A 27,669-nucleotide genomic window follows, 5' to 3' on the forward strand; every position below is an offset into this window, starting at 1 on the left:
CTTAACTTCTCGGTGCCTCAGTTACCTCATCTGTAAAATGGGGATTAAGACTGTGAGCCCCTCGTGGGACAACCCGATTCCCCTGTGTCTACGCCAGCACTTGGAACAGTGCTCGGCACCTAATAAGCGCTTAACAAATACCAACATTATTATTATTATTATTACATAGTCCTCGCCCACAAGGAGCTTATGGTCTAGGGGGAGAGACAGACATTAATATAAACAAATTAATTGATTTGAAGGGCACAGATGCAAGTGCATAAATGTAACAGAAGGCAGAAAGGGGTAAGGGGAAAGAGGGTTTAATTGGGAGGGCCTCTTGGAGGAAATGTGATTTCAATAGGGCTTTGAGGATGGGGAGAGTGGTGGTCTGTCTTACATGGAGGGGAATTGCAGATAGGAACTGCGTCTCCTCCCTCCTTAGACTTGTGAGCTGCCTGTGGGACAGGGACTGTGTCCAATCTGCTTATACTGTATCCCCCCGGCCATTAAGTTCAATGCTTGACACAGAGTAAATCCAGCACGTAATACAGTACTTAGCACACTGTAGGTGCATAACCAATTCCATGAAAAAACCAAAAATAATATTATTCTACCAGTATTCTATCTTCTCCAGCACATACAGTACTTGGCACATAGTAAGCACTTAATTACCATTATTATAATTGTAATGTAGATATAATATGACCTCCCGAGTGCTCGGTACACTGTAAGAGGAAGAAAAGGTATTACTGAATCCCTATTTTGCAGAGGAGAAAACTGAGGTCCAGAGAAACCGAGGTCATTCAGCAGATAAGCGGCAGAATTGGAATTGGAACCTGGGTCCTCTGACTTCCAGGCCCATGCTAGGTCACACTGCTTCTCTTTTTGCCTGCACTGCTTTCACTCTATTTAGTCTGGGCCACCTAGTCCTCGTCAGCCAGTCAATCGTATTTACTGAACGCTTACTGTGTGCAGAGCGCTGTACTAAGTGCTTGGGAGAGTACAATACAGCAATATGAGACACATTCCCAGCCCACCACAAGCTTACGGGCTAGAGGGGGGAGACAGACATTAATATAAACAAATGACAGATATGTACATAAGTGCTGCCGGGCTGTGAGGGCGGATGAATAAAGGGAGCGAGTCAGAGTGATGCAGAAGGGAGGTGAAGAAAAGGAAAAGAGGGTTTAGTCAGGGAAGACCTGTTGGAGGAGATGTGCCTTCAATTAGGGTTTCAAGGAGGGGAGAATAATTGTCTGTCATTCGTGTACCTGAGCTTTGTCCTGGATGATAGAGACGTCGGCTTTGGCGGACTTCCCTTTTGCCAGATTCACAGTTTGTAGCATCCAGTCCACTGCACCTGGTGAATGATCAATAAAAGTGACAACAATTACTGGATTGTGTCTGCTTTGTTTTGGCTTTGAGATCGGGTCATTTTGGGTCTGCTGAGCAATGGAACAGTACAAGCAAGCGCAAGAGACTTAACTTGACCTACTTCACTGTTGTGCACGGCAAATCCTTGACCTTATCTCCCCTGGGAGTGAGGGAAACCACAATATGTCACGTCAATGTTTCCTTGGTGGGGGATAAAGATTTATACCTATTATCATCATCATCATTATTAAGTGCCATCGAGTCACTTCCGATTCCTAGCGACTCCATGGAAATACTTTCTCCGGAACGTCCTGTCCTCTGCCATAATCCATAAGCTTTCTAATGGTTCTTCCATTATCGTTGTTATCTTGCAGCCGGTCTGCCTCTTCCATGTTTTCCCTGGACTTTTCCTAGCATTAATATCTACTCCAGAGAATTAATCCTTCTGATTATGTGTCCAAAACATGCTAATCTAAATCGAGTCATTTGGCCTTCCAAGGACCACTTCGGTTTAATCTGCTCCAAATTCCATTTGTTTGTTTTTCGGGCAGCCCATGGGATTCGCAAAAGCCTGCTTCAACACTACATTTCAAAAGATTTGAGGGTCTTTCTACCCTCTTTTTATACATATTATCCTTACTGCTTATTTGACGGTCTTCTAAAATTACCTAAACAAAATGCCCAGCTCCCCAAATCACATATTTATGGGAACCAACGAAAACACTTAGTGGATGGAAACTCTCTGTCACTGTCTCCCGGAAAAAAATTCAGAAATCGGTAAACCAGCCCAAATGCCATGCCATTCTACTCTTCACCAAAAGGTGACAGCATTTCCTTCCCTATTTAGGCCCAAACTGGGATTTATTCATATTTTATCAGTTTCTTACTGGGATGATTCGTGTCGTTCATTCTCCCAGATACATCATCATTTATTCTTTCTACTGGTTCTCTTTTCCTAAGAAGCCCCCGGATTGAGAGCTAGGAGCGCTGGAAGGCTCAATCTCTTAGGAGGTTCAGTGATCTGCAGTCACTGGGTCGATTCAAATTAATAGTACTTATTGAACGCTTACCGGGTGCAAGGAGCTATACTAGGTGTTTGGGAGAGTTCAACACAGCAGGGTTGGCAGACACACTCCCTACTCACAAGAAGCTTACGGTCTAGAGGTCGGTTGGTTTTCAGCCTCCGTGATGCCAAAAATAATAGTTGTGGCATTAAAGTGCTTACCGTGTGCCGGACACTGTACTAAGTGCTAGAGTAGAAACAACCTAACCGAGTGGGACAAAATCCCTCACCCTCGGGGCCTCGTGGTCTTAATCCCCATTTTACAGCTGAGGTAAGTAAGGTACTGATAGGTTTAATGAGTTGACCAAGGTCTCACAGCAGACAAGTGGGAGAGAGAGTATTAGAACCCAGCTCTTCTGATTCCCAGACCCGTGATCTATGCACTAAGCCGCTTCACTAATAAGAAGCTAGTCTTATCGTATCCTCTCTAGCAAATGGTGGAATTCCCACCTAAAATTTCCACCATAGCTACGTTTCCCCGTGGGGCTGGCCAGCTCTAGACTGTAATTTCCTTGTGGGCATGGACTATGGATTACAATACTCGTGTATTGTACTTTTCCAAGTGCTTAATACAGCGCTACAACCCAGCCTGCACACTTGGCCCCTCTAATGCCAACCTAGGCACTGTACCTCCATCTTGACGATTTTGCCACCGATCTCTCGGCCACGTCCTGCCTCTGGCCTGTAACGCCTCCTCTCCTCATATCTGACAGACGGTGACTCTCCCCACCTTTAAAGCCTTCTTGAAGGCACGTTTCCTCCACGTGGCCTTTCCTGACTAAGCCCTCACTTCTTCCTTTCCCACTCCCTTCTGCGTCACCTAGCCCCACACCGCTTACGGACATATCCACAATTTATTTATTTATATTAACATCTGTCTCCCCCTCTAGACTGTAAGCTCACTGTGGGCAGGGAATATGTCTGTTACATTGTTTTGCTGCACTCTCCCAAGCGCTTAGTACAGTGCCCTGCACACAGTAAGCACTCAATAAATGCAACTGATTCCTTACTCTGCACATAGTAAGCACCCACTACTATTGCTTGATTAAAGATAAAAATAATAACAATAACTATGGTAATGTTAAACACTTACTATGTGCACAGCACTGTTCTAAGGGCTGGGGTAGATACAAGGTAATCAGGTTGGACACCACAGTTCCTAACCCACATGGAGCTCACAGTCTTAATCCCCATTTTACAGATGAGAAACTGAGGCCCAGAGAAGTGAAGTGACTCGCCCAAGATCACACAGCACACAAGTGGTGGAGCCGGGAAAAGAAGCCACCTCCGACTCTCAAGCTTGTGCTTTTGCCACTAGGCCGGGCCGATTCCCTAAGCAGGATCACTGATTGCCTGATGTCCAGTGCTTAGAACAGTGCTTGGCAAATAGTAAACGCTTAACGAATACCATTATTTTTTCATTAGATTATCAGCTCATTGAGGGCAGGGCAGAGAAGCAGCGTGGCTCAGTGGAAAGACCACGGGCTTGGGAATCAGAGGTCATGGGTTCTAATCCCGGCTCTGTCACTTGTCAGCTGTGTGACTTTAGGCAAATCACTTAACTTCTCTGTGCCTCAATTCCCTCATCTGTAAAATGGGGATTACGACTGTGAGCCCCTCGTGGGGCAACCTGATTACCTTGTACCCTCCCAACACTTAGAAGAGTGCTTGACACATAGTAAGTGCTTAACAAATACCATAATTATGATTATTATTATCGTATTTAACAACTCCATTGTATTGCACTCTCTCAAGAGCTTAGTACAGTGCTGTACATGCAGTAAGCCCTCAAATACCGCTGATTGATCGATTTATTTTATTGCTATTATTATTACTACTTGGCTCAATGGAAAGAGCACGGGCTTGGGAGTCAGAGGTCATGGGTTCGAATCCCAGCTCTGCCACTTGTCAGCTGTGTGACTGTGGGCAAGCCACTTAACTTCTCTGTGCCTCAGTTCCCTCATCTGTAAAATGGGGATGAAGACTGTGAGCCTCACGGGGGACAACCTCATTCCCTGTATCTACCCCAGCGCTTAGAACAGTGCTCTGCACATAGTAAGTGCTTAACAAATACCAACTTTATTATTATTATTATTATTGAATAGCTTACTATGTGCCACTGGGGTAGATATACACAAACTGGGACTAGGTCTCTGTCCCACCTTAACTACAACTCTATTTATTTTGTTAATGATGTGTATGTATCTATGATTCTAAGTATCTCGATGATAGTGACGCCAGATTACTTGTTTTGTTTTGTTTCATTGTCTGTCTCCCCCGTTTAGACTGTGAGCCCGTTGTTGGGCAGGGATTGTCTCTATCTGTTGCTGAATTGTACATTCCAAGTGCTTAGTCCAGTGCTCTGCACATAGTAAGCGCTCAATAAATACGACTGAATGAACGAATGAATGATTATGTCTCCACTCCGAAGCACAGTTTATGATCAGAACAATGAAGCAGCATGGCCTAGTGAAAAGAGCACAGGCCTGGGAGTCAGAGGACCTGGGTGCGAATCCCAGCTCCACCCTTTGCCTGCTGTGTGACCTGGGCAAGTCACTTCACTCCTCTGTGACTCAGTTCCTTCTCCTGCCAAATGGGGATTCAATACCTGTTCTCCCTCCTACTTAGACTGTGAGCCCCATGGTCCTGATGATGTTGTATCTTCCCCAGCGCTGAGTACAATGTTCGGCACACAGTAAGCGTTTCACAATTACCACTAAAAAAACCCAACAAAAAACAATTCAGCTGGGGCGTCTTGACCCATCTAGGGAGCTGGAACTCTCCTGTTCTCTCTGTTCTGTACCTTCCCAAAACGCAATGTTTCCAGAACTGACAGACATCTGTAGCTGGTGCTCAATTTTCCATTAGTTAGTTGACAGTTGAGCTTAATGATAGACATCAGGGAAAATAGAAAAGGGTTGAGATGGCTCTTTGCTATACCAGCTCCAGGTCTGGAAAGAAAATGCAGTTTGGTCACCAAGTTGCCGTACTACCTACACACCAAACCCACCGCAAAGTCAACAACCCAATCCCACATTTTTCAGAGACTCAGTCCTACTCCTCTCATTTTCACAGAGCGGAGTGCACTTCATCAACAGAAAAACAATACCGTTGGTTATTATTATTCTCCTATTTAGAAGGACGCTGCAAAATCAACATCATCTAATAGTTTTTCAGAGCCCAGAAATGGCATTGCCATGACAACCGGTAACCAGCCGTGACGTCAGCTGAGGGGAAAGAGCATCTACTGTTGAGAAAAAGGAATCAATTTACCACTGCTTTCCAGCAGCATTTTTCTTTATTTATTTTGGAGAGCTGGCATTTAACAAAAAGAGGTTGTCTTGGAATTAATAGTTTGTGCACATCAGATTAAATTAAAATCCCCACAGTAATGGAAACTTCCATTTGGGTAAATAACATTTATAAAGTACTTGGGGAGATGGGCCGGAATCCAAGAACCTATAGGGAGAGAGATATACGATCGCTTCTCCACCCCCGACCCTTTCTGCTGAGTTTTTACTGAGGAAGGGCAACGGATGGGAGAGTTTTCCCAGGCTTGGAAATACTCTCCAAAGGTCATCTTGTCCATCCCTCTGCCTCCAGGTCCAACTACCGTCAGGACCGAGTCCCTGTTCCCCCTCCCACTTGGACCTGTGAGCCCACGTGGGACGATTGTTCATAGCGAATCTACCCCAGTGCTTAGGGCAGGGTCTGGCACATAATGGGCCCTTATCTAAAGGCACATTTATTATTCTATGCCGGTCTTATTTTCCAAATCCTCCTTCTTTAAACCAGGGTCTTCTACCTTTTATACTGAGGAGTTCTCCCTTCAGTTAAGACTTTCAACTGTTCTCAAAATACAGAACTATCTATTGCTTCCCCCCGCCCCATCTCTGATTGATTGGAAAAAAACCTCCCAACCAATTGCTGAATGTCTCCAGTCTAACCCACTGTTCGAGACGATGCACAGAGCAAAGGCTTCGATGCATTCTCAGCCTCTAATTCCCTCTAAAGCAGCAATCGATCAGTCAGTCAAATTTATTGAGCACTTATTGTGTGCAGGACACTGTACCCAGAGCTTGGGAGAGTACAGTCTAAGGGAGTTGGTAGACACGTTCCCTGCCCATAATGGGATGACATGGTAATAACGCTCAATTGGTGATATGGATTGAGAGCAGAGAGCACTGTACTAAGCGCTTAGGAGAGTATAATATAACAGAGTTGGTAAACATGTTCCCTACCCACTATGGCATGAAATGATAATGTCAATCAATCAGTGGTAATAATAATAATAATGTTGGTATTTGTTTAGCGTTTACTATGTGCCAAGCACTGTTCTAAGCACTGGGGTAGTTACAGGGTAATCAGGTTGTCCCACGTGAGGCTCACAGTCTGAATCCTCATTTTACAGAGGAGGTAACTGAGGCACTGAGAAGTGAAGTGACTTGCCCAAAATCACACAGCTGACAGGTGGCAGAGCCAGGATTAGAACCCATGACCTCTGACTTCTAAGCCTGGGCTCTTGCCACTGAGCCACGCTATAGTTTTGGGCATTTACTGTTCATCCATTCATTCATTCAATCATTTCTATGGAGCACTACTCTGTGCAAAGCACTGTACTAAGTGCTTGGGAGAGTATAACAATAAACAGACACATTCCCTGCCCAAAACAAGCTTACAGTCTAGAGGTGGAGCTGTACTAAACGCTTGGGAGAGTACAGTATAATAGAGTTGGTGGACACGTTCCCTTCCCACAGTAGAATGAGATGATAATGTCACGCCATCAGTGGTATTAATTGAGCACTTACTTTGTGCAGAGAGCACTGTACTAAGCTCTTGGGAGAGTACAATCCAATAGAGTTGGTAGACAAGTCCACTGACCACAAGAAGCTTAAATGGGCCAACCTACATGGACGATCCTTCCTTTCTCCTCACCCCTGGGGTCCGACCTCCCATTTCCCACCGTGGAAGTTTTTGCCAGAAGGGGCCGGATCTCACGATGTCTAGGAGGAGGGGAATTTCCAATTCCCTGGTACGTTTCTCCCCAGATTCAGGGGAGTCCAATACACTAGTACAACTCAGAAGAACATCTTTAATGTCAGCTACTCAGTTTTCAGCTTGGGACTTTGGACAGGAACCCAGACCAATGCATGTCCCACTGCACCTTTACTGGGAGAGGCATGAAGGGGGAAGAGCAAAAGTAAGTCTCTCCAGCGGTTACAGAATGATGGGAACTGAAATCTCCTCCTGGCCCAATCAATCGTATTTATTAATAATGTTGGTATTTGTTAAGCGCTTACTATGTGCCGAGCACTGTTCTAAGCGCTGGGGTAGACACAGGGGAATCAGGTTGTCCCACGTGGGGCTCACAGTCTTCATCCCCATTTTACAGAGGAGGTAACTGAAGCACCGAGAAGTGAAGTGACTTGCCCACAGTCACACAGCTGGCAAGTGGCCGAGCCGGGATTCGAACCCATGACCTCTGACTCCAAAGCCCTTTCCACTGAGCCACGCTGCTTTGTGATCAATAAGTATTGATCATTTATTATGTGCAGAGCACTCTACTAAGCACTTGGGAGAGTATAATCAATCAGTGATATTTAATTGAGTGCTTACTATGTGCAGATCACTCTAATAAATGCTCGGGAGAGGACAATTCAACAGAATTAGCAGACACGTTTTCTGCCCGAAGAACTCTCTCCCTCCCCAAATCTTACAGACCACAGTTCTTCCCATTTTTTTGGTGGCATTTATTAAACACTTACTATGTGGCAGGTACTGTACTAAATGCTGAGATAATAATAATGATTACGGTATTTGTTAAGTCCTAGCTAATCATATTGGACAGGGTCCACGTCCCACACTGGGTTTACAGTCTTAAATCCACATTTTCCAGATGAGGGAACTAAGGCACAGATAAGTTAGATGACTCACTCAAGGTCACACAGAAGAATCTCAGGCCCATGCTCTATCCAGGAGTCCACACTGCTTCTCATGTTCAAAGTCTTTTGAAAATCCCACCCCTCCCAGGATCACCTTCTCTAATTAATTCCCCAAATCCCAAGAGTTCAATGCTCTGCTCATGGTCAGGACTCAGTAAATACCACTGATCGATCAATTGAGTGATCCCAAGTTGTTTCATCTCACCAGCCTTCTCTGGCACTTCTGTATTTATTTATTCCCATTTCCCACCCTTGTGAGTTATCTCTGTATTCCATTATTTGTGCCAACCAATCGATTTGTAAATATCTTCACGCCTGTTTCCCCTATTAGAGTATAAACTCCTTGTAGGAAGGGAAAATGTCTCTTCATTCTGCTCTTCCTTTTCCGGTGCTTAGTATGGTGCTTTGCACCCAGGAGGTGCTTAATAAATACCAATACGATACTACTGAGAGTAGAATTTACTGAGTACCTGTGAAATGCCCTGAACCAAGACCCTCGGGGCATTACAAAGTAAGCCAGCGATCCATTCCCTGCCCATAAGGAATTACACTCTAATGGGAGAGACAGATATATGGGTATTTACAAACAGAGATCGGACTAAATAATTGGATAAACCACGGGGAAACCCTAGGGACGGCAGAAGAAATGCTTTAAACTCGATAAACAAAACCTCAAATGATGGGGCTCGATAAAGATGAGATTGATTGATTGATGTGGAGTAGCCTTTGACAACTGGGAGGCAGTGACAAAAGAGAGACCAGTTTAGCATCTAGCACAGTAGAAACTGAGGAGACCTTATAAGTAGAGGCTCTGGGGTTTTGGACAGTGCTCTTCACACAGTAAGCGCTCAATAAATTTGATTGAATGAGTGAATGAATACCAAAACACAAGGAAAGAAGAAACATAAATGACACTAGGCATTGTGGATGGTAAATGTGAGAGTGTCACAAAGGATACTTTCCACCCAAAAGTTGTAGGAACCCTGTAGCACCTAATGTATATTTTAATAATAATAATAACGGTATTGGTTAAGCGATTATGTGCCAGGCACTGTACTAAGCTCTGGGATGGATACAAGCAAATCGAGTTGGCCTGGGAAAACTTCCTCAACCATTGCCCTTTCCCAATAGAAACTTAAAACTTAGCAGGAAGGGTCGGGGGTGGAGAAGCAATCGTATATCTCTTCCCCTATAGTTTTTTGGACGCTGGCCCATCTCTCAGAGGACTTTTTAAACATTATTTACCCTAATGGAAGTTTCCATTACTGTGGGGATTTAGGAGACCTGGGTTTTAATCCAGGCTGTCTGTTGTGGGATTTTGGACAAGTCACTTACTTTCTCTATGCCTCATTTTCTTCCTCCGTAAAAGGAGGATTAAATATCTATCCTCTCTCCTACTTAGACTACGAGCCCGTGTGGGACAGGAATTGATTCTGATCTGATCATACTGCAGCTACGCCAGTGCTTAGCACACAGAAGCAGCATGACCCAACTGGAAATAACACAGACCTGAGAGTCAGAGCTCTGAGTTCTAATCCCAGCCCTACCACTTATGTGCTGTGTGACTTTGGGCAAATCATTTCTCTGCACCTCAGTTCCTTCATCTTTCAAAATGGTGATTCAATACCTGCTCTCCCTTCTGCTTAGAGTGGAACTTGATTATCTTGTATCCACCCCATCTGTTTAATACAGTGGTTGGCATATAGTAAGCGCTGAACAAATACCATTTGAAAGCGTCCAACAGATATTATTATAATTACAATAAATATAGCAGTCTGTTAGCCACCGACGTGTTTTTCCCGGACTAGTGTTTGGTGCGATAGTGGTAGAAACCAGGCAGCTCTGGGGGAACTTGGGGTGGTGTCAGAACGAGAGATCCAGTGGTTGTGCTCCTTCTCCCAGAGCTCCACTAAGACCCTGAAATCCAGAAGTAGCCTCTAATTCCTGATGCGGACAGAAACAGACACAAACCTCCGTTCTCTGATTTCCCCTGTGTTCAGAGTCACAGAATTTGCCGGGGAGATTTCTCTCGCAAAAATTTATCAAGAGTCCCAAGCCCCTTCTAAGAGTCGGGACATCGGTTAGATCAATGATACCCAATCTCAGACGATAATGCCGTAATAGAAATAAGTTCAGAGAGAGAGAGAGAGGATAGGGGAAAACAGCCAGATTTAAAACGTTCACAAAGCTCCGCTTCTCTCGCAAGGGGCAGGTTACCAAGGCAACCACCAGCCTCACTGTCATGCTAATAAAAAAAAATATTATTCTGGGGGAGCTCTTTAAAGAGAAATATACATTTCGCTGCGATGCATGATGAAATATTGGATAGCAGAGCGGAGACTGATCCACAGAAGTCAGGAAGGTAATCCTGGCAATCCTTCAAACTAAAGCAGGTGCCAGAAAGGAATTTGTTAGTTCAAAGGCTGTTCAGGGTGGTTAAAACTGATTCAAGTATTGCCACTTTAGGAAGATTAGAATTGTAGGCAGTCTGACGGGCTGCTGGGGAGGGCTCTGATATGAGAGGGTTTATTTTCTGTTGGTGTTTAACCCCTTGTTACTCACTGCTTCACAGCTCTTTAAGGTAGTACTTTGAATCTGTAGAACATCTTTTATATCCCTTAAGCATTTTCTCATTAGCTAAGATATTTTCTTCTTCTATCTTCCCTCAAACATCCCCATTTGATAAATGAAGAAACTGAGGCCCAGAGAGGATGAGCGATTTGCTCAAGGCTTCCCATCGGGCCAGTGGTGGAGCCGGGATTTGAATACTGTAACATCCCTTTCTGGATTGAGACACAGGGTGGCCTAGTGGAAAGAGCACAATCTGGAGGTCAGGAGACCTGGGTTCTAATTCTCAGTCTTCCATTTGCCTGCTGGGTGATCTTAGGCAAATCACTTAACTGAGCCTCAGTTTCCTCATCTGTAAAATGGGACTACAATACTCATTCTCCCTCATCCCTAGACTGTGAGTCTTATGTTGGACAGGCACTGGGTCCAATCTTCTTATATTCTATTTACCCTTGCTCCCTGCACAGAGTAAGCGCTTAGCAAGTGCATCATTATTATTGTTAATATCTCATTTTTTCCTCACAGCAACCCTGAGAGGCAGGGAGGGGCAGCAGTTATTCTCCTTAATTTTCAGTTTGAGAAACAGTGAGGCCTGGTGGATAGAACACGGGCCTTGGAGTCAGAAGGACCTGGGTTCTAATTCTGACTCTGCCACTTGCCTGCTGTGTGACCCTGGGCAAGTCACTTAACTTTTCTGTGCCTCGGTTACATCATCTACAAAATGAGGATTAAGACTGGGAGCCCTATATGGGACTGGGACTGAGTCCAACCTGATTAGCTTCTATCTACCCCAGCATTTAGTACAGCGCCTAGTATATAGTAAGTGCTTAAAGCATTAAAAAAAAATGAGGCCCAGGGAGGTGAAGAGACTCACCCACAGTCACACAGCAGACATTCATTCATTCACATTTTTTTGAGCACTTATGTTCAGAGCACTGTACTAAGCACTTGGGGAATTACAATATAACAATAAACAGACCCATTCCCTGCCCACAATGAGTTTACAGCCTAGAAGGACCACTGCCTTGGCCCAGGATGGCACTGTGTAGGTCCTCCTGTGAGGTGTTGCCGACTTGTTCATCCCAAGCGCTTAGTACAGTGCTCTGCACATAGTAAGCGCTCAATAAATACTATTGAATGAATGAATGAAAGGTGTTGGTAGATTGGCAGTGTTGCCTAGTGGATAGACCACAGGGGCCTGGGCACAGAAGGACCTGGGGTCCAATCCTGGCTCCACCACCCATCCGAGGATAGAATTTCTGCCATTCCGCTCTCCTCCCTGCCACCGAGAGGCTTCCTGGGCTGGAGCTAGAGAGAAAGGACGGCCAAGGCAACGAAACCTCTAGAAGCCGCTCAGTTCCGGTTGGCCAACATGTGCCCCTGTCAGTCAGTCAGCTGTATTTACTGAGCACTTAATGTGTGCAGAGCACTGTACTGAGCCCTTGGGAGAGCACAACCCAACAATATAACAGGCGCATTCCCTGTTATAACGAGTTTACAGTCTAGAATCCTAATGACGGCCCCAGTGTCTGGCCTTCAGTGTCCCTAGAATTAGCCCCGCCTTCTGCAGGAGGGGCAAATTGATCTTGTTTCTTTTTTAATGGAACTTGTTAAGCACTTACTATGTGCCATGCACTGCACTAAGTGCTGTGGTAGATACAAACTAATCAGGTTGGACACAGTCCCCGTCCCACAGGGGCCTCACAGTCTCTGTCCCCATTTTTCAGATGAGGCAGCTGAAACACAGAGAAGTGAAGTGAATTGTCCAAGGTCACACAGGAGTCATATTGCGGAGCCAGGATTAGACAGTTACTCTCCCCTCCACTCATAGGACTTACTGAGGGCACATCTCCTCCAAGAGGCCTTCCCTGGCTAAGCCCCCCTTTCCTCTTCTCCCACTCCCTTCTGCGTCACCCTGTCACGTTCCCTTTGTTCATCCCCCTTCCCAGCCCCACAGCACTTTTTATTTATATTAATGTCTGTCTCCCCTCTCTAGACTGAAAGCTCACTGGGGGCAGGGAATGCGTCTGTTAATTGTTGTACTGTACTCTTTCAAGTGGTTAGTACAGTGCTCTGCAGACAGTAAGCGCTCAATAAATACCACTGAATGAATGAACGAACCCAGGTCCTTCTGACTACCAGGCCCGTGCTCTATTCACTAGGCCATGCTGCTTCTCTCTTTCTGTGAGCCAAGCTCCCCGTTTCTGCAGGAGCGGAGGGTGGGTCAAACGACTGCTGATTGAGACCCCCGATTCTCTATTAGGAGGAACAGGAGGATCAGCAGACTGGGAAGGTTTAAACCCCCAGTGATCAATTTCCCCGGCATTTAGCTCACTCTCCGTGACCAAACTCTTGCCAGTGTCTGGGAGTAGCACCAGGGAGATAACAGCTCTATGCCCGCAAGCAACTGAGAAGTACAAAAAAAAGATTACACCATGCTTAGAGCAGGCCTAGAAAAATGGTATTTCAAAGAATAGAAAGGATTGTATCCAACAACCACAGATTACCCCCAAACATACATCTCCAGCAGAAAATAAGTGCCAAAAGACTACCGGGAAAGGGCAAGGTGTTCTTAGAATAGCTGAGCGCCCATAATCAAATCACAGAACAGTAAATGCTGTTTCAGTCAGGTTGTTTCAGTAGTCCTGGCAGGAATTCCGAAAATGCTCCAAGTTCAGTGGAAACAAGGAGAAATATTTAAAACTTAGAAATATCACATTGAATTCACATCCAATGTCTTAGACTCGGGCATTCAAATACTTTCTGCAGATTCAGAGGAAATGTTGGGAATAAATACTGCACTGTAAAATAACCAGGATTTGGAAGGGGGAAAAAAAAACAAGGGAAAGATTAAACGTTTTCTTGGTCTGTTTTGGAGAGAGTGTGGGGTGATGAATGAATAGGGAAGAGGTTGGGAAAGTTAGTTCATCAAGCGCTTACTGGCTACAGAGCACTGTGCTGAGCACTGGGAAAAGAGAATACAGGTAGGAATTAGACACAGATCCTGTCCCTTGAGTGGCTCACAATCTATGATAGTACAGTGCAATTTATGATAATAATTGTGGTTGACGGTAAGAGCTTACCATGTAACCAACACTATGCTAAGCACTCAGGTAGTTACAAGCTAACCAGATCGGACCCGATCCTTGCCACACAGGAGGATCACGATCTAAGGGGAAGGGGTAGCAGGGTAGCCAATCGACTGTCAGTCAATCGTATTTATTGAGTGCTTAATGTGTGCGGAGCACTGTACTAAGTGCTTGGGAGAGTACATTATAACAATATAACAGGCACATTCCCTGCTCACAATATGCTTACAGTCTAGAGCGGGAGACAGACATTAAGAGAAATATAGGTCTCTTACCACCATTTCACAGATGAGGAAACTGTAGCACAGAAAGCTCAAATGAACTGCCCAAGGTCACACAGCAGGTCAGTGACAGGACTGGAATTAGAACCCAGGTCTCCTGACTTCCGGCCCCATTCTCTTTCCACAAGGCCACGTTGCCTTCAAACAATCGATCATATTTATTGAGCACTTACTGTATGCAGAGAGCCTGCTTGTTCATGAAATTCAAACCCAATTATCCATGACTTTATATGATCTGGATTAGCTTTGGCTCCCCATTAGTCTGGACAACCGGCTCCATAGTCTACATTTTTGCATGCAAGAGATTTACTAAAGCCGTCAGTCTATGAAGGAGACATTTCAGATCGTGTGGTTGAAAATCACTAGAAACAGTGGCAAACCTTAATTTTATTTATTGGTGGGCTTTACAATAGCCAGGACACACACAGTTTCTCCCACCTCTTTGTCCTGAGGACCTCAAAGACCACAGCCAAGATCTCATTTCTCTTCCCAAGTTCTTTTTATTAAATTAGAAAATGCTGCATCACTCAAAAAGCAAAACACCTGTTTCTCCTTCAACTGCTGTCGAAGTCATACTCTTTCCCCAAGATTCATTCCAGATTGTTCAATCCTTCCTTTGAGGCCTCACTGTTCACTCTTCCAAACTAACCTCTGGTTCTGCCTCTCTCCTCTGACTTCCTCTGACTCTCCCAACTGCCTCATCAAACTAACTTTGGACCTTCCAAGCCTCCTCCATTTTACACTAATCCGTGAAGGCAGGGCAGAATCTGAGGTTCATAGAGTCAGCAGTTAGCGAGCGCCATCCCATCAACGGAGCCTATCACACTGCAACACTTAGACACCTCTCCATCAATCACTCACTCAATCAATTGTACTTATTGAGAATATACAACATATACTCTCGGAAGGACCTGGGTTCTAAACCCGGGCTCCGGTAATTGTCTGCTATGTGACCTTGAGCACTCCCCTGTGCCCCAGTTTTCTCATCTGTAAAATGGAGATTAAGACCGGGAGCCCAGTGGATGGTGTCCAACCTGATTTAGCTTGAATTTTCCCCAGAGAACTGTGCCTGGCACCCAGCAGTCGCTTAACAAATACAATTAAAAGAAGGAAAGTATTTGTACTAAGTGCTTGGAGAATATAATAAAGGTAGTAGACATAATCCTTTCAAGGAACTTATAATTTAAAGGGAGAGACAGACACTGAAATAATTTAAAACGCTATGGAAAGTTGTGAGCCAATAATTGTTCAGGTAGCACAGAAATACTGAGGTGGCAGTTGTGGGGGATATAATCTTGGAAGAAGAGAAATTAAGGGAGGAAGGCATTTTAATAATCAAAATAATGGTATTGGTTAAGCGCTTACTATATGCCAGGCACTAAGTGCTGGGGTGGATATGAGCAAATCAGGTGGGACACAGTCACTTATCCCACGTGAGGCTCACAGTCTCAACCCCCATTTTACAGATGAGGTAACTGAGGCTCAGAGAAGTTAAGTGCCTTGCCCAAGGTCACATAGCAGATTAGTGGCAGAGTCAGGATTAGAACCCATGACCATCTGACTCCCAGGATTGTGCTCTATCCATTATGCCATGCCGCTTCTCTATGATGCTAGGAGGGCTCTGAAGGTGGGGAAAGCAGTGACTTGCCAGATTTGAAGGCGGGGAGGAAGCTCCAGGTAGGGAGAAATGTGTGGGCCGAGGATCGGCAGTCGGAGAGACGAGAAGGAGGCCCAGTGAGAAGGGGAGCTTGGGAGGAAACAAAAGTGTGAGCAGGGGTGTAACTGGAAAACAGATGGGATAGATAGGAAGGGGAGAGTGAATTGAATGACTTAAAGCTGATGGTTAGGAGTTTCTGCTTGATGTGGAAAGGAGTGAGTAACCCTTTTTTGAGGAGTGGAAATACGTTGGGTGAGCGAAATTTTAGAAAGATGATTTTGGAAGCAGGGTGAAGTATGGATTGGAAAGGAGAAAGGCCAGAGGCAAGGAGGCCAGCTACAACATCTCTGGGCCTCAATTTTCTCACCTGTGAAATAGGGATTAAATACCTGTATTCATTCTCCCTTAGACTATGAGCCCCATGTGGGACAGGGATTGGGTCTGACCTGATGATCCTGAATTGACTCCAGTGCCTCCTGAAGTGCTTGGCCTGCAGGAAGTATTTAAAAAATCCCTTATTATTTATTATCATCATAGAACAAAATCCTTCTGCAGCCCAAATCCCATGCTTGGAGCTCCCTTCCTGTCCCTAAGGACCCCTAAGTATGGCAGAATTGCAGTAGGGGCGGAGGTGCCTGGAGAGGGTTTGCCCCGGATTGGAGTAGCATGGCACTCCTGATGGTCTCCCTAGGCCCTCCACCAGCTCTCTCACCCTCATTTTGAAGACAATCTTGAGAATCGGCGTGGCCTAGTGGATAGAGCGTGGGCCTGGAAGCCTGAAAGACCGGGGTTCTAGTCCTAGCTCTGCCACTTGTCCGCTGTGTGACCTCAGGAAGTCACTTCACTTTGGGCCTCATTTACCTCATCTATAAAATGGGGATTAAGACTGAGAGCCCCATGGGGGACATGGACTGTGTCCAATCTGATTATCTTATATTTACCTCAGCATTTAGAACAGTGCCTGACGCACAGTAAGCGCTTAACAAATACCATTTAACAACAACAAAAAAAGCTGAAGGCACCGTCCCTTGGCAGCCGCAGTCGGGCACCTCTCTCAGCTGAGTGTTGGGTGCCCTCCTTGCCAGTCAGTCAAATGTATTTATTGAGTGCTTACTGGGTGCAGAGTACTGTACTAAGCACTTGGGAGAATACAGCGTAACAACAGACACATTCCCTGCCCACAGTGCACTTACAGTCCTCGTCCCTGCCCTTCGGTGAGGCTTTCTTCCTTCCTCCATGCTGCTTATCAAACAGTGGTATCTACTGAGCTCTTACTGCATGCGAAGCACCATACTGAGCGCTTCGGAGAGTACAATATGAGACTTGGTAGACACTGTCTTTGCTCACAACGGCCTATCCCTCGGCCTAGAGGGGCTAAACGTCTGTAGCCACTGACCCGCTGGGTGACAGGACTAGATCACTAGGAAACCATTACTAAAGGGACCACATACCGGGATCATGGCTTAGGATAGAGTCTCTTGACTAGACCACCCACTGGTCCAACGGGCCAGGGGGCACCATCCCAGCACCGTCCGGTAGCCACCCAATTTTACAGAAAAGGCCCGTGCCTTTTATAGCCAAGGAAATCCAAACTCCCAAAAGCTTCCCAGACTTCTCGGTCAATCAAATGTATTTAGCGCTCACTATGTGCAGAGCACTGCACCAAGCACTCGGCCGACTACAATTTGACAATATAACAGAGTTAGTAGATACGTTCCCTGCTCCTATGACTGTTGGTCTGACTTCATAGAGCACTGCTGAGAAATACTATACATAGGAGAAACACTCTGTCTTTCCCTACTGCAATCAATCAGTGATATTTATTGAGCACCCGCAGTGTGCAGAACACTGGCCTAAGCACCTGGGAAAGTACAATATAACAGTTGGTAGACACGTTCCCTGCCCACAGTAAACTTACGGTGTAGAGGAAGTCCTCAGGGAGTCCATTCCAGGGGCCGGTCACTCTGCCCACTGCCACGATTTAGGATTGAGGCAGATCCCAGGATCCCGCCCACAGATTTTTTTTTCCCCCTTTCTTTAACCTTTGGCTGAGAATCGTTTTGGGATAACAGGTAGAGGGAGGAGAGGCAGTGGGCCCGATATCTTTTGTTTTAATCCTTAAAACTTTGTGGGTAGAAAGTTACTGACCCAAGTGACAGTGCTAACTGCTTGTGTGGGTTTGGGTGTGGCTCAAGAGACTCACGAGTGATTAACGGCTCCTTCCGTGCTGTGTACCCATGAAAGATTTCCCTTCGGTTTTGTGGCTGGTCCTGGGCCTGGGCCTTGGTTATTGGTAGCAGCTGGTGCTGTTTAGGGCTCTCTTTCTCTCTCTCTCTCTCTCTCCCCCTCCCTCCCTCTCTCTTTCTCTCCCTCTTCCTCTCTTCTCTATCTTAATCACCTTTCTTTTCTCTTTCTCTCTCTCTGCTTTCTCCTCTCTCCTTTCCTCTCTTTCTCTCTATCTCACTCTTTCTCTCCTTTCTCTCTTCCTCTCTTTTCTCCTCCTTCTTTCTCTTTTCTCTCTTTGTTCCTCTCTTTCTCTCTCTCCTTTCTTCTCGATTCTCTCTCTTCCTCCCTCTCTTTCTTGGTCTGGCTTTACCCGCTTCTAGTTATTATTGCTCTTTATAATAGGGAAGCAGATTGGCCTAGTTAGAGGGACCTGGGTTCTAACCTTGGCTCTTTTGCTTGTCTGCTGTGTGACCATGGGCAAGTCGAGTAACTTCTCTGAGCCTCAGTTACCTCATACGTAAAATGGAGATTAAGACTGTGAATCCCTATAGGACGTGGACCGTGTCCGACCTTATTACCTTGTATTAGTTTGTTTCCAGTGTAGACGGGAACTCCAGAAAGACTCACAACTAAGGAGTTTGGGTAGAATATGTAGAAGCAGCACAGCAGAGTGGATAAAGTACGGGCCTGGGAATCTGAAGGTCATGGGTTCTAATCGCGGCTCCGTTGCATGTCTGCTGTGTGGCCTTGGGCAAGTCACTTCATTTCTCTGTGCCTCAGTTACCTTATCTGTAAAACGAGGATTGAGACTGTGAACCCCGTACGGAACGGGGGCTGTGTCCAACTTGATTTGCTTGTAACCACCCCAGCACTAAATACAGTCGCTGGCTCAAAGTAAGTCCTAAAATAATACCATTATTATTATTATTGTTATTCTGCTCTTCTGGGAAACTCTTTCGACTGAACCGGTTTCTAGGAAAATGCTACCCTAGATTATATTCCTATCGTTTCTCATGGTGTGATTGGGATCTTTCCTCTCTGGACATCTGTTCCTCTATCTGGTTCATTTCCACGATTCTTCATATTCCACATCATTCTTCCTCCGAAAAAATAAAAAATGTGGCAAGAAGGGGGTGTCTGGTTTTATTGGTATTTGTCAAGTGCTTACTATGTGTCAGGCACTGTACTAAACACTGAGGTAGGTACAAACTTAGGTTGGCTACAGTCCCTGTCCCATATTCATTCATTTATTCAATCGCACTTATTGAGTGCCTACTGGGTGCAGACAACAGTACTAAGCGCTTGGAAAGTACAATTCGATGAGGCTCCCGGTCTTAGTCCCCATTTTACAGATGAGGTAACTGAGGTCCAGAGAAGTGAAGCGACTAGCCTAAGGTCACACAGCAGACATGTGGGGGAGCCGGGAAAAATGCCCTGCCGAGGCATTCGTCCCGTTTTCTTAGTGTCACCAAGGGGCCTATAAGTCATTCGACCGAACGGTCCAAAGAAGGAGCCAGAAAATCGTCCCCTCTTGGCCCTGTGGGCTGAGGGCCTGGGACCTTCACTCTGCAGTTTGTCGTCGGGGGCTGCAGGAGGAGCTGTGGTAGCTTCCCCCAATCTGGTTGGGTCCAGGCCTGCCCTGCTCCCAAACCGTCACAACTTTGCGATTCTGCCGTTTGCTGCGAAAGAAATTGCAAAACTTTTACACACACCTCTCCCCTCTACCTCATGTCCATCCTTCGCCTCACCTCTAGCCTCATCCCCGTGGCTTAGGGGAAAGAGCCCGGGCTTGGGATTCAGAGGAGGTGGGTTCTAATCCCCACTCTGCCACTGCTGTGTGACCTGGGGCAAGCCACTTAACTTCTCTGGGTCTCAGTTCCCTCTGCTCCCCCTCCCCTCCCCACCCCACCCCCTGGACTGAGCTTCCCCTTTTCCCTCTGCTCCCTCCCCCTTCCCCCCTTCACCTCCCCTCAGCTAAGCCCCCTTTCCCTCTGCTCTTCCCCCTCTCCCTTCCCCTCCCCTCAGCACTGTGCTCATTTGTATATATTTTTATTACCCTATTTATTGTGTTAATGAGGTGTACATCGCCTTGATTCTAATTATCCTGATTATGTTGGTTTTGTCCGCCTGTCCCCCCTGATTAGACTGTAAGCCCGTCACTGGGCAGGGATTGTCTCTATCTGTTGCCAAATTGTACATTCCAAGCGCTTAGTACAATGCTCTGCACATAGTAAGTGCTCATTAAATACTATGGAATGAATGAATGCTCCTCCCCCTTCCCCTCCCCCTCAGCACTGTGCTCGTTTGTATATATTATTTATTACCCTATTTATTTTGTTAACGAGGTATACATCCCCTTGATTCTATTTATCGTGATAACGTTGTCTTGTTTTGTTCTGTTTTGTTCTGCTGCCCGTCTCCCCCGCTTAGACTGTGAGCCCGTCATTGGGCAGGGATTGTCTCTATCTGTTGCCGAATTGTACGTTCCAAGCTCTTAGTACTGTGCTCTGCGCATAATAAGCGCTCAATAAATACTATTGAATGAATGAATGCAAAATGGGAGTTAAGAGTGGGACCCCCACGTGGGACAACCTGATTACTTTATATCTACCCCAGCGCTTAGAACAGTGCTTGACACATAGTAAGCACTTAACAAATACCATAATTAATGTTATTGTTAGACTGTAAATTCATCGTGGGCAGGGAATGTGTCTGTTTATTGTTATTTTGTACTCTCCCAAACCCAGGGCTCTGCACACAGTAAGTGCTCAGTAAATACGATTGAATGCATGAATGAATCTCCCCCTTGCAGAGAATTTCACAGATACCCAATCGTACTTGACACAGGGACTTTCAAGCGGGATGGACCACACAGGGACACAGGCACAGACAAACATGACACACACACAAGGGCAAGAAACTGGCAGAGAGAAATACATAAGAGCACAGGGCCAGGGGACTGTGGCAGAGAAAACACCGCGAGGAAATTAGAGAAAGGACCGCGCTTGGCACAGAGTAAGCACCTAACACATACCATTATTATATTTATTATTAAAACCGAAATGGAGAAAGAATAAGAAATGTATAGTCTTCCCAACTGGGGCAAAAATGAATTGGGTTACAGTGACTCAGATGACAAGAAAAATCATCCAAGCCAGCCCTAGATCATTTCAGAAGCATTTACTGCTGCAAACCTTCGCTTTCCTTAATGAGATGATCTGTGATTGAAACTGAACAGTCAAATCTGCATAGCAAGCTCTTAGGTTTTAGCTAGTTGCCTGAGCTGTCGTGAATATCCACCTGCAGGTGTAATTCTTTGTTAAATGTATCTCACAGTGTGGTTTGTCGCTTAAACCCAAATAATTGGGCTCCAGTAGCTAGTAGGCTCAAGGTGATTCATTTAACACTCTTGTATGTATCTATAATTTATTTATTCATATTAATGTCTGTCTCCCCTTCTAGACTGATTTGATGGACTCTATTGTAAAGTCAAGCTAATGCCTGATCCGATGACTAAATCTGGTGCTTATGGACACCAGACACATCTTGACCGATCAGCACTTGGAAATTCAGTAAAATCTCACAAATTCTGACTTTGAACTTTAGCACCTGATTTGAGCTGGTTACATCGTCCCCTATTGAAAACTCCACAAACAGCCCCAGGAAGTGGGCAGAGAGAGTCATCCTAGGGAAGTTTGGAAAGGAAAGGCAGGAAGGCTGGTGAAAACCCCCTCTATTCATGAGGCAATCTGCCTCTTCCAGCCTTCCCCCAGCTTCCCCCCAGCTTCCCAAGGCTGCCTAGTCTTCGGAGGCAGTGTGGCTAAATGGAAAGGACATGGAGCCTGGGGATCACGGTCGGTTCAGTCATTCGTATTTATTGAACACTTACTTTGTGCAGAACACCGTATTAAGATCTTGGGAGAGTACAATAATAACCATACAACAGACACATTCCCCTTATACAATGAGCTGATAGTCAGAGGACCTGTGTTCTAATTCTACCGTTTGACCTGTGGCAAATCATTTGATTTTTGTGGGCCCCAGTTTCCTCTCATTTGCAACAGTGGGGAAAGTACAATACAACAGTAAATAGACACATTCTCTGCCCAGAGTGAGCTTACAGTCTAGAGGGGCTACATGTTCTCTCTCCCCCTAAGACTGTGTGAGCCAATGTGGGACAGGGACGGTGTCTGACCTGCCACACGGTAGGTTCTTAAATATCACAATGATTATTACTGTGAGACTTCCCTCCTGCTTCTCCACCCCTCTTTCCTACCCTGGATCAGCTCTCTCTCTCTCAGGCTCTTAGACAAGATGGATGTTGATTGCTAAGAAACTGCTCCTGTTCAGAGCTACGGTGGGACCGGCTTAGCCTGACTTGGCTTCTGCTGGCTTGGAGCTGGAGTTTGCCCATGTCGGGCTCACAACTGATTAACAGTGGCATTTATTAAGTACTTACTATGGGCCAAGCACTGTTCTAAGCACTGGGCTAGCGACAACTTAATCAGGTTGGACCCAGTCCCTGTCCCACATGGGGCTCACAAGTCTAAGTAGGAGGGAGATGGGGAAACTGAGACACAGAAAAGTTGTGACTTACCCAACGTTACACAGTAGATAAGTGGCAGAGCCAAGATTAGAACCTCAAACTCCCAGGGCTGGGCTCCTTCCATTAGGCCACATTTTTTTTTGGCCTTTCCCTCCAAGTTGAAAGGTGAAAACAATAGCCCTTGGAAATCTTACAATAACAGGGATGACTGGGGGGCTTTAGTAGTGTGGAGCACAGCGTGGACTCTGAAGTTCAGCCTCCCCCGCTGGGCCCTTTGGAATGACAGTGGACGATCCCAGGGTATCCTTGAAGACCTGATGATTGCAGGCCTGAGGACGGGCTAGCCTTCTGGGAAAAGTATCCCTGATCATCTCCCTGCTGGGGCTGGGAGCCGGGGGTAGAGGGGATACTTTCTCTCTCTCCTCAGTTCTGATAGTTGCCTGGATGGTCCTGTCTCTGGCTTGCTTCTGCTTGGTGATCCATTTCACTATTGTACTTCCGTGGTAGAATGGATCCGTGTTCCATTTCACTATTCTACCTTGCTGCTCTCTTACTCCAACCCAGCCCTCATACTTCGCTCTTCTAATGCTAACCTTCTCTCTGTACCTCCATCTCGTCTATCTCTCCGCCCACCTCCTGCCTCTGGCCCAGAAAGCCATCCCTCTTCATATCCGACAGATGATGACTCTTCCCCACTTCAAAGCCTTCCTGAAGGCACATCTCCTCCAAGAGGCCTTCCCTGACTAACCTCTCCATTCCTCTTCTCCCACTCCCTTCTGTGCTGCTTGCTCCCTTTCTTCATCCTCCCTCCCAGCCCCATAGCATTTAGGTACATATCTGCAATTTATTGATTTCTCTTAATGTCTCTCTCTACCTCTAGACTGTAAGCTTACTGTGGGCAGGGAGTGTATTTGTTTACTGTTATATTGTACTTTCCCAAGTGCTTAGTACAGTGCTCTGCACATAGTAAGTGCTCAATAAATACTACTGACTGTTTCTTGTAAGTGGTGTTTGGGGGCTGCGGTTGGGGGTCCTGTTTTCAGGTCCAACCCTATAGACTAAGTTCGTTATGGGCAAGGATAGTGTCCATTAATTCTGTTGTACTCTCCCAGGTGTTTAGTAGAGTGCTCTGCACATAGTAAGCACTCAATAGATACAAATGATTGATGGATTGAAGAGGATGAACTTGGAGAATCCTCCTTCTGCCTCCCTCATCTAATAGTAATGATGATAACAATAATTAATGAATGGTATTTATTAAATGCTTACTATAATATGATGAAAATATTTGTTAAGCACCATACTAAGTGCTGGGGTAGATATAAGATAATCAAGTTGGACACAGTCCTTGTCCCACATGAGCTTCACAATCTAAGTAGTAGGGAGAACATGTATTAAATCCCCATGTGCCAGATGAGGAAACTGAGGCACAGAAAAGTTAAGTGTACACAGCAGGCAAATGGCACATTTAACAAATGTTAAGGTCACACAGCAGGCAAATGGCAGAGCTGGGATTAGAACCCAGCTCCTCTGACTCCCAAGACCCCTGTTCTTTCCACTAAGAAACACTGCTTCTCTCCCCAAACCTGAAACTCCCGAAGGAACGGGTGGGGAGGCGTGCTCGTGTAGGAGGGCCCGAAGCAGCCGAGGCAAGGGGAGGGGCCAAATTTGGCCCAACAGCTGATGCGTTCTGGCCCAAGGGTCAGATCTAGGTCACCGGCTGAGTCATGAAAACCGCTGGACTTCCCCTAGAGACCAATCACGGACACCATCATCCTCTCACCCCGACTCTGCAGCGCGGGCAGAAATGTAGGTCAATGGAGGTCAGTCGGTCTATCGTATTTATTGAGCGCTACTGTGTTCAGAGCACTGTACTAAGTGCTTAGGAGTGTACAGTACAACAGAGCTGGAAGACATATTCCCTGCCTGCGTCGAGGGGGAGACAGACATTAATAGAAATATATAAATTACAGATATGGACATAAGTGCTATTGGGCTGATAGAGGGGATGAATAAAGGGAGCAAGTCAGGGTGTCGCAGAAGGGAGTGGAAGGAGAAAAGAGGATGTCAAAGTGATGTCTGCGATCGCTTTCCCCCAGCCCTTTCAGCTCTTCATGGCAAAGGAAACCTCTGTCTTCCCCATTGGATTGCAGGCTCCTTGAGGGGAGAAATCATGAATCTTTCCATAATGGTTAGGCACAGAAGGCCTCTGGGAGGAGGTGTGATTTCAGTAGAGGTGGGAAGGTGGGTAGAGCAGTGGTCTGTCTAGACTAGGCTAGAGGGAAGGCTTGAAAAAGGGATGGTCAGGCGAGATGGACGAAGTTGAGGTACAGTGAGCAAATTGCCTCTTGGAGGAGTGAAGTGTGCAGGCTGAATCATGGATGAGTGAGGTGAGGTGGGACTGAAAGAACTGACGGAGCGCCTTAAAGCCGATGGCCAAGTGTTTCTGTCTGATACTGAGCTCAAGGCACGACATCTATGTAGAGGTATCTGGGAAGAACCAAGAGATTGCAGAGAAGGAAAGAAGTCAGAGCTAGCGAGGTAGACTTGGGAGTGATCCACAAAGAGGTTTTAGTTGAAGCTCTATGAAAGGAGAAAGATAGGCTTCTCCCCATCCCATTCCCACTCAGCAGTTTTGTCCTGATGGACTCGTATTGCTTCCTGCTTCAGTCCTCCTTGTTCTTCCTCCTGCTTTCACTCTCTGCAAATCCTCTTTGCCTGTCTCCCCGATTAGGGCAAGGTCTCTTCAGGGTAGTGTATGTTAGTTTTGTTGTACTCTTGCTAGCATTTAGTTTACTGAATAGCAGTCATATTATTTATTAAGTGCTTTCTGGGTGCAGAACAGTGTTCTACACCCTAGAAAAAAATGCTTAGATGAGAGAGAGAATTCCTGTCCTTCCTGGGGCTAGCAAAAATTAGGTGGGGAAGGATTGGTGACAGACATGATAAGAAAGATGAAATAATATAAATACACGACTCTTCTGAAATCACATCTCCTCTAGACTGCAAGCTCTTAGTGGGCAGGGACTGTACCAACTCTGTTGTACTATTCTCTCTCAAGTGTTTAATACAGTGTTCTGCACCCAGTAAGCACTCAATAAATACCACTGATTGATTGATTGATCTCTCATCTCCCCACTCTATTTACCACCTACTATCACTCCAACATTTCTATATCACCTCATCACTCCCCCTTCCAACTCCCAGAGCTCTTAGCTACGTCTCTCTAAATTCAGTTGCTCCCCCCACACCTGGGATTTATTTTAGTGCCTGTCTCACCTGTTAGTTTGCAAGCTCCTTAAGGGCCGGGATTGTATCTGCTAAGTATCGTTCTCTCCCAAGAGCTGAGTACGATGCTGTGCCCACAGTAGGCACTCAGTAAATATGAGTGATCAATTGATCGATTGCTAGCAAACGCCCCTCTCCTTACCGATGCAGCTGTGTTGAGGTTCTTTTTCACTCTTCCGGCCTTTTTTGCTTTCAAGAAAAGGAAGTGGCTTGGTGGGGGGTGGTCTTTGACTTCACAGGCACGCCGGACTGTCAGGGAGGAAAGTAAACAGTTAAAACAAACAGACACGAGTCGACCTGCCCAGGACATTACCAGCTGAAACACTTCTGGGCATCTCCTTAATTGCGGTCAGCACACTGCTGGCTTCTCATCCCTTCTCCTCCTCGAGAGAGGGACCCCGATGTTCAGTTTTCCTTTTAAGTCACTGGAAATAAAGTATTCCAACAAACATCAACAGCACTTGGAAACCTCTTTTCCGCTTTCCTCTCTGTGGCTGTCATCGCGCCTTTCTCCTTCCAGTTTTGGAGGCCGTGAGCAATGACTGGCTAATGAATACATCTTATAGCCGGGGTCACTGTACACATTCATTCTTCTTTTTAGATACTCGGAACTCGCAGTTTCTCATTCTCTGGCCAACACCCTCTTATCGTCGATCAGCAGGACTTCTTTGGAATGGAAACTATTGATTGAAGAATTCGGTACTTTTTGATCAGTCAATTGTATTTGAGTCCTTTCTGTGTGCAGCGCACTGTTCTAAGCCCTCGGGAGAGTACAATTCAACAGAGTTGGTAGACACGCTTCCTGCCCACAGTGAGCTTACGGTCTAGAGAGGGAGATGGATGTTAACATAAATAAATTACAGATATGTTCATAAGTGCTGTGGGGCTGAGGGAGGGGTGAATAAAGGTGCAAATTCAAGAGCAAGGGCCACACAAAGGGAGACAACACAAATCCATTAGGGGCATATCTCAGGGAAAGGATTATTCAGCCAACAAACCTTTATATTCCCAGAGACCGGCTTCTCTCCTCCTAGATTGCGCCAGAGTGTTTGTCAAGAAGCAGCACCTTTAAAGGGGCAGACTGAGAGAGGGACCGGCCCTACAGGGGTGAAAATCCCCAGTGACCAGGGAGTTTTAAAGAGCGGAAGTTCCCCTTTCTATCATAGTAGTGCTGTCTTTTAAGTGCTTACAAGCACTGGTGTGTAGATACAAGGTGATCGGGTCATACACAGCTCCTGTCCCACAGAGGTAGTCGATCCCCATTTCACAGATGAGGGAAGTGAGAAGTTAAATGACTTGCCCAGGGCCGCATAAGCAGGAAAGGGATAGAAGTGGGATTAGAATGCAGGCCCCTTAAAATAGGAATAAGAGGAATGCAGCTGTGCAGAGAGGGCAGAATGGCGGGTCCAGTGCTGAACCCCCATGCCCTCCCCCAGCTTTACTTCCCACGGGGTGGGTTGAAGAGGTGGTGTCTTCCCACTCTGTAGTATTGTACACTCTCCCAAATGCTTATTACAGCGGTCGGCACACAGTAAGGGCTCGGTAAATACCTTTGATTGATTGATCGATTGGCTATCTGGTTGGGCCTTGGCAAAAGGACATGGTGAGGGAGGTTTTTAAAAACAGGACTGCCCCTTACCGTTTTAAACTCAG

The 27,669-nt window shown here is 46.0% G+C and overlaps 1 long non-coding RNA gene across 1 annotated transcript; it reads right to left on the reverse strand.

The window, feature by feature from the left end:
* Positions 1–26,752, reverse strand: LOC114813819. The gene is made up of 3 exons (XR_003761570.1): positions 26,159–26,752; positions 1,254–1,342; positions 1–30 (listed from the first exon to the last, which is right to left on the reverse strand). It is a non-coding gene; the product is annotated as an uncharacterized LOC114813819 (long non-coding RNA).
* Positions 26,753–27,669: the final 917 nt, after the last annotated feature.

The sequence above is a fragment of the Ornithorhynchus anatinus genome, chromosome 8 (assembly GCF_004115215.2).
Source record: "Ornithorhynchus anatinus isolate Pmale09 chromosome 8, mOrnAna1.pri.v4, whole genome shotgun sequence".
NCBI lineage: Eukaryota > Metazoa > Chordata > Mammalia > Monotremata > Ornithorhynchidae > Ornithorhynchus > Ornithorhynchus anatinus.